Raw genomic sequence first — 7,352 nt, 5'->3', positions numbered from 1 at the left:
TTATAGCTGCCATCTCAAAAATGTTTTCAGAGACCCTTTTATGTCTTTATTTCTCAGACTGTAGATAAAGGGGTTCAATATGGTGTTACCACAGTGTACATCACTGAGGCTGTTGCACTTGAGTGTGAGCTGTATGTAGCAGCAGAGCTGAGGTACACTCCTAGGACTGTATAATAAAATAAGGAGACAACTGAGAGGTGAGATGCACAGGTGGAAAATATTTTATACTTCCCCTGAGGTGACAAGATTCTACATATGGAGGAAACTATCTCAGAGTGTAAGTAAAGGATACCAGCAAGGGAACCACTAGCTAACAGCCCAGCTTCAAAATACATCACTGTGCCATTAAGAAAGGTGTCAGAAAAGGCTAGTTGGACAATCTGGTTGAGTTCACAAATAAAGCGGGGGATTTCCACATTTGTACAGATTGACAATACCATGAAGCTTTGTAAGAAGGAGTTCAGGACACTCTTGATCCATGATACCAGAACCAGCAGTCCACAGAGCTGGGGGCTCATGATGACCATGTAGTGTAGCGGGTGACGGATGGCCACAAAGTGATCATAGGCCATCATAACCAGGAGAGAGTTGTCTCACTCTGCAAATAGTATGGAAAAATACATCTGGGTGTTGCAACCTGCATAGGTTATAACTTTGCTTTGTGTCAGTATATTCATCAATATCTTTTGGATTGTGGTGGAGATGAAACAGATGTCTACAAAGGACAGGCTGGAGAGGAGTAAGTACATGGGTGTGTGGAAGTGGGAGTCTGAGATGGTGGCCAGGATGATGAGCAGATTTCCAAACACAGTGATCAGGTACACGGAGAGAAAAAGCCCAAATATGTGAGGCTGCAATTCTGGTTACTTTGATAATCACAGAAGAAGAAATTCTGAAATTTGGGTATCATTGCCCAAATCCCCATGTGATGGTGGTGAGGACTAGAAAAAAAATAATAGCACAATTAAGTTTTACAGAAACGGGTCTTAGTAACAGAGTTGAAATGCTGCAATTACAATGTTATGTGGAAAAAAAACAGGTATGAAAGAGACTGGATGGGATCTTATTTTTACTGGGCATTCAGGAAGACCTAAAAATAAGGTTACACTTGAAAAGCGACCTCAAGGAAGACTGAGCAGGAAGTGTGTGCCCTGCAGGGGAAAGGACCAGTGCCAAGGCCCTGAGTAAGGCGCTTGTTTCAGATATTCAAGGCTCAAAATGTAGCCAGTTTGGTGAGGGGAATGAACATGACAGAGTATGGTGGGGGATGGTTTCAGAGAATATTTATAAAAATGATAAGTTCCATGCTATAGCTGAAACTTCAAGACACAGGGAGTCCCTAATTCACATGTTCCTTGCACTTTATTAATTTTGATTTCAAGGAATCCTGTGTATAGAAATGGATCCCCTCCTTATTTCCATGTGTTGGTTAACATTCTGGTGTCTGTCTTTTAAGGGTCACATGTTAGAATATATGAGCTCAGGTACCCCTGCTCATTCCCCACAAAACACACACACACACACACACACATACACACACACACACACACACATTCACGGCACACTTTGGCCTCCTGGGGCCATGTTGCTTCCACACTCTTCTCACCTCCAGCCACAATAATTAGGAAAGAAAAGATAAAAATCAAGCTGTCAACATCAAATTATCTTTACCCTAAAGAATAAAGAAATAGGATCCAAATTCCAGTTGATAAGCTTCCCATATAATCTTGGTGCTCCATGTTAATATGATCACTTTCCGTCCTGTATTTTTTTTTATAATTTTATTTATTTATTTTCTTTCCCCCCAAAACCCCAGTAGATAGTTGTATGTCATAGCTGCACGTCCTTCTAGTTGCTGTATGTGGGACGTGGCCTCAGCATGGCTGGAGAAGCAGTGCCTTGGTGCGCGCCCGGGATCCGAACCCGGGCCGCCAGCAGCGGAGTGCGCGCACTTAACCGCTAAACCATGGGGCCGGCCCCTGTCCTGTATTTGAAGAAGTGTAAAGAACTCAGTTCAAAAAATAGAGGTAGAGGAAATAAATGGACATGAGGGGGAAAAAAGATCTAATAAGCTCAGGTGTCCCTGAGAGATTGTGATGAGGAGAAAGCTTTCCTGGTTCTGGCAGCATTCCAACCCAAGCTATATCCCCTTGATTCCCAGAGTAACTAATAAAGCAGTAAAAACCAATTTATACAAAAAGAAAGCGGTGATATACTTACAATTTCAAGACACGTTAATGAAGGCACATTCGCTAGAAATATAAGCAAAGGACATAAATCCACAATTTACAAAAGAAAATACACAAGGTACAAAAGTAGTGGGAATTTTTAAAGGTGAAATGGTAAAATACTTTTCTAAATAATACTGAATGCAAAGTTTTGGAATCAGTAACCGAATTCTGAATCTTGGATCTACCACATATTAACGGTTTGAATTTGGAAAGATGGTCAGTCCATTCTAAATGCTAATATTCTCACACAAATAGTGTGGGTAGCAGTATCCATCCTCCTAAGGTGATTGACAGATTTATAGTCAATATATGTAAGAAGTTTAGCATAGATCTTTCCTGCTAGTATATGAATGATTATTATTGATGGTTATTCTCTTTGTTCCATCATGCGTGTGTGTTATGTGTGTGTGTGTGTGTACATACACATGTATTTGTGTGTTTGCATGTGCACACATGCTTAATCACAATGTAAAAGGCATGTTTCTACTGTGGGACAGTAAACATGCCCCATAGTCAAAAAAATTGGAATCCATCACAGTAAAGGAAAAAATAGTTTTAAAAGAAGGTCAGTTCCTGCTAAAGAGCAAAAAGCAATATGAATGAAGAGCCAATCAGAAGAGCCAGGTTGCTGAAAGAACAGGCAGCCAGTGTGAGTGCTGAAGTTCCCTCAGACTCAAGGGCCCACACACTGACTGAACCTTATTGCTCCACTTGCTTCAGCACAGTATCCTTCTCAGGTCCCTGATCTAGTTGTTATTCCTGTACCTATTCCATGTGTATGTGACCACACTTGTTTCTATGTGGTGCAATAGTGGATGAGGCTGGCCCTTCTCTCATTTTTCTTGATGGCATTCTTTCCATTGTTTTGCTTTGGGTTTGGGATTTGATCTCTTTTTTGACAAATCCGATGGGCACATTCTTGTCCTGGTTCTGTTCCTCATCCAACGTGCTATGTCCTCCCCAGACTATACTCTATAAAATCCTGCATATTCCATGACAATCTATCTTTTCTTTTTATGATTTATCTCAGAAGTCTTTATGTCATGCAAGCATTTATTTCATTGTTCTGCTTTCTCCGTTATAATATATGATCCAAATGATCAGGGGTATGTTCTAACTTTACTGGAACCACAATATGATTCCCATTCCTTCTTCTTTCTCATCCAACTGGAACTTCATTCCCATCAGTTAAATGTCAACTATTACCCTTGTATTGCTGAGTCCAACAAACACTTGTCCTTTTAATATATTAAATATATTAATTTTAAATTTATTAGTCAGCCTAGAAAACAAAGATAACAGTCTCTCAGCCTTGGACTAGGCTGGTTAGGCTTTCAGGTGACTTCAGGTAAAAGTTCTCATTTCCATTCTCCCTGAACCTTTCCTGAAGTTCCTACTGGGCTGTCAGACACACCTGGATGGAGTCTCTGAGAGAAAGGTTTCCATGTGGAAGTCCAAATTCCTCCCTGTATGGTTGATGATGGAGACTGAAGCTCTGTTTCCTGACAGAACATCAAGAAGGAATGAAGTATTGGTCCCCGTGTCAGATTTAGGACTCCAATAGCAACAACCATGTCATTTCTAGCCCAAGGTTGCCCACACTGAGGGACCATAGCAGAGGAGATATTACAGCTCCCTATGTCTGCTCATTAGGCACTGTTTCCATTGTTACTCCTACTTCTGAGAACATCATCATCCTGTGGGACACTGGTCTGGACAGAAGGAAATTTTTCCCTGCTGTTTCTGTGTTCCCAGGAGATCAGATTAGAAGACAGGTGAAGCCAGTTTTTATTACTCCTTCTCCATGAACCCACTTGCCTTCCAGAGGTCTAACTTCATTGGACCTTATCACAATCTTGAGTTAATGTTTTATTCAAATATAAGACTGAGAAACTTTCCTTGAGTAGATCTCATGGACATCCAAAATATTCTTTTGTGGTGGGAACATCTCCTGAGATCTCTAGAAAATTGCTATTCCCCTCTTCAACAAGGCAGAGATGTGTGTGCCTTTACATGGGTACTATAATCCTTGGCTAATTTATGATGCTTTTGGCAAACAACGACTGGGTCAATGAAGAAATTGAAGGAGAAATAAAAAAATACCTGGAGAAAAATGAAAATGAAAATACGACATGCCAGAATTTATGGGATACAGCAAAAACGGTTCTAAGAGGGATGTTTATAGCAATACAAATCAATTATTGCTTGTAACACAAATTAAGAGCTGTCATTTAGTGTTTCACTTAAAAAAACTTAATTATACGATATATTTAGATCTTTTTATGTACCACTCACTGAGCTTAGAATCTTACATGGATTGTCTCATCTTATTTCGTTTTTACCAAATCCATTCTCTGAGGTCTATATTATTGTGTACCTCATTCTACATTGGCAGAAAAGAGGCTGAGAAGGGGTGAATCTATCTGCCCAAAAGGTATGAACTGAGTAAGGGATGAGCTTTGATTATAACTCCATCAAGATTTTTCCATTTCTTATGGTCTAGGCCAGTAGGTTTCAACTGGGGTAATTTTGCCTCCAGGGAACACCTGGTAATGTCTGGAGAATTTTTGGTTGTCACAATGGGGGATGTGCTACTGCCACCTAGAAGATTGAGGCCAAGGATACTGCTAAATATCCTACTATGCACAGGATGGCCCACATAACGTAGAATTATCAAGCACAAATGTCAGCAGTGGGGAGGTGAGAAACACTATTCTAGACCAGAGCACCAACATCAGTGTGTATAGGAATCAGTTGGGGATTGTCATCAGATGAGATTCCAATTCAGCAGATCTAAGATGGGCCAAGGAGTCTGCATTTGCAACTAGCTCCTAGTTAATGTTGTTGCTGCAGGTCCTGGTCTGTGGACAACTCTTTGAGTATCAAGGATGTGGTCCAGTGTCAGAGTGAGATGTAGGTATTGTAAGGGCTTCTCCACCAGGAACCTCCCCATCCACCTCAGGTTTGACCTTAGGTGGTCAAATGATGGACTCAGTAGCTCAGCTTCTGCATATCCAAGTTTACATGTGCTTCTTGAGTATTTCTTTCATGACAGAAAATGAACCTGCTAGGCCTTAGGGAAATTTTACCTATATTATGGAGTTGGTGTGCAAAGTTAGTAATAATTTAAAGCTAATGGAAACTTACCTGGCACAGAGCAGATATTCAATCTGTAGCAGCTATGGTGACTATGTCCCATTCTGCATTAAATAAGTTCATTGTGACACCAGAGAATTTCTAGGGATAGGAAGTGGGTCCAGCATTGTCCTGCTCCTGGGAGACAGAAAGTTGGGATCTTGAAGGGGGATCTCCTTTCGTGGCCCTACTCATAGAGAAGAGTGCTTGAGAGGCTACCATTCTATGCTGTGTTGTACTCAGGGACATAACCTCTGATCCCCTCATGCTGGCTCCAAGTGGCCATAGTAAGAATTTTTAGACTCTTCAAGCTCTTTTACTCCAAATGGCCATAGTAAGAATTTTTAGACTCTTCAAACTTTTACTGTGTTCCCATGTTCCACTCTGGGAAATACCTGCAAAGCTACTGTTTCTTGGTGAATCAAATTATTCCACCAAATCTTTACATCTTCCTTGTTGCAAGTATATAGCATATAATCAGTCAATTTTTGTTATCCAAAGAAACTGAAATACTTGTGTGTCTGTTTGCCCAATGTAGAATTTAATTTATTTTTTACTATGATTTATTCAATTCTCCCTTCTCTTAGGTAGACCGTATATCCTCACTATTGCTTTGAGACTTCAAGTAAAAAATTTTTTACAGGTGTATTGAGATATAATTGACATACAACATGTATAATTTTAAAGTGCACAACATGATGATTTGATACACATATATACTGCAAAATTATTACCACAATAAGATTAGTTAACATATCCAGAACTTGATATAATTATCTTTTTCTTTTGTGGTGAGAACCTTTAAGATATACTGTCTTAGCAATTTTCAAGTATATAATACAGTACTGTTAACTATAGTTACTATGCTGTACATTAGATCCCCAGAACTTATACATCCTGTAACTGGAAGTTTGTATCCTTTGACAAATATTTCTACATTTCACTCATGCCCCCAGTCCCAGGCAACCATGTATTTACTCTGTGTTTTTATGAGTTTTGTTTTTTTAGATATCATAGATGAGAGATTGTAAAGTTTTTCTTTTTCTGACTTATTTATTATAATGCCTTCAAAGTCCATGTATTTGTTGCAAATTACATGATTTCCTTCTTTTTATAGCTGAATAATATAACATTATATCTATCTATCTATCTACCAAAATTTCTTTGTCCATTCATCCGTCAGTGGAGACTTAAGTTATTTCCATGTCTTGGATATTGTGAATAATGCTGCAATGAACATGGAGTGAGTACAGGCATCTCTTTGAGATAACCATTTCATTTACTTCAGATATATATGATCCAGCAATCTCAGAAGTGAGATTGCTGGATCATATGGTAGCTCTACTTTTAATTTTTACAGGAACCTCTGTACTGTTTTCTGTAGTGGCTGTACAAATTTACATTCCTAACAGCATTCTCTTTTCTCCACATCCTTGCCAGCATTTATCTATTGTCATTTTGATAACAGGATTACTAACAGGTGTGAAATGATATCTCATTGTGTTTTTGGTTTACATTTCACTGATGAGTAGTGATGTTGAACAACTTTTCACGTACCTGTTGACTATTTGCTTGTCTTCTTTGGGAAACTGTCTATTTAAGCTCTCTGCCCATTTTTAATTGTATTATTGTTTTGCTTTGTTTTTTTTGCTACTGACTTGTTAGAGTTCCGTATCAATTTTTGATATTAACCACTTCTCAGATATATGGTGTCCATATAATTTCTCCCATTCTGTAGACTGTCTTTTAATATTGTTGACTGTTGCTTTTACCGTGCAGAAACTTTTCAGTATGATGTGATCTGATTTGTTTACTTTTCCTTTTGTAGCTGTTGTTTTCATATCCAAAAATTATTGCCAAGGGGAGAGAAGTCAAGATGGTGGCGTAGGCAGACTCTGAACTCACCTCTCCCATGGACACAGCCAATTTACAACTACTGTTTGCAAAATTACCCCTAAGAGAGAACTGAAAACTGGATAAGAGGAA

The 7,352-nt window shown here is 39.1% G+C and overlaps 1 pseudogene; it reads right to left on the bottom strand.

Moving 5' to 3' along the window:
- Window positions 1-5,430, bottom strand: LOC101396960 (olfactory receptor 7A10-like; annotated as a pseudogene).
- Window positions 5,431-7,352: the final 1,922 nt, after the last annotated feature.

This window comes from Ceratotherium simum, chromosome 18 (assembly GCF_057802395.1).
Source record: "Ceratotherium simum simum isolate JZ-2026a chromosome 18, ASM5780239v1, whole genome shotgun sequence".
NCBI lineage: Eukaryota > Metazoa > Chordata > Mammalia > Perissodactyla > Rhinocerotidae > Ceratotherium > Ceratotherium simum.
Note: the sequence above shows the minus strand (reverse complement) of the source record. Positions and strands in the feature narration are given on the sequence as shown.